The sequence below is a fragment of the Lynx canadensis genome, chromosome B1, assembly GCF_007474595.2.
Source record: "Lynx canadensis isolate LIC74 chromosome B1, mLynCan4.pri.v2, whole genome shotgun sequence".
Lineage (NCBI taxonomy): Eukaryota > Metazoa > Chordata > Mammalia > Carnivora > Felidae > Lynx > Lynx canadensis.
In genome coordinates this window covers 54,276,725-54,277,542 of record NC_044306.2, presented here as the reverse complement: position 1 = coordinate 54,277,542, position 818 = coordinate 54,276,725, and positions in this window count along the sequence as shown.

Below are 818 nucleotides of genomic sequence, written 5' to 3'. Positions count from 1 at the left end.
TTCATTACTCATGGCTTTATATAATTGACAGGCACTTGGGGAAGCATTAAAAATTAAAGAACCTTGTCAATTTTACAAACTCTAACACTTTCGGAGCTCAAATAACAACATGATAGATTTAATTTTTACTTTTTAACAGTCCCCAGATTCTTCTGTCCTTTCTTTCAGCTGCAGGTTGTTTAGAAGGTGAAGAGGTGGAGTAGTGTGAAACTTTAAAGTTAAACTACAAAATTAAAAGTTTAATTGTTGTGTCCCTTGACTTTTAATGTTTCTGGTGAAAATGGCAGGTTTCTTATACTGTTCCGAGTGAAGGAAGCAGGAAAACCAGAACTGACAGCAGGAGCAACATGGAGACAAATTTATTTGGGGAGGTGGTGGCTACAATTCATGTTAGTTTGATAATGATTGTTATTTATACCTAATACTTGTAGGAATAGGGACCGTGTGTATAGCACGTCTTACTTTTCTCTCTCAAGCCCTAAATCACTAATAGAAAAGTTTAATTTGAGTTTTTAAAGAAGATTTTAAATGCAAAGTGTTCAACATTTTAAAGTTAAGAACAGAGAACTTAATAAGTATCCCCGAACGTATAAATTGGGTTGAGCTCTTCAGTTACTTTGGTGTTGAAATCCTGAAAGACACTTGTACATATGCACTAGAGTTATTTTATACCTGTTTTTTTGAAACCTCTTTTGACTGTCCCTATGGATTGGACCGTACATGCCTCACCTACTCGTACAGCTTCTCACATGCTGTATCGGTAAAATTTACCCCAACGAGGTGCTTTCTTTCTGGGTCCTTACTAGATGGTATTTCTA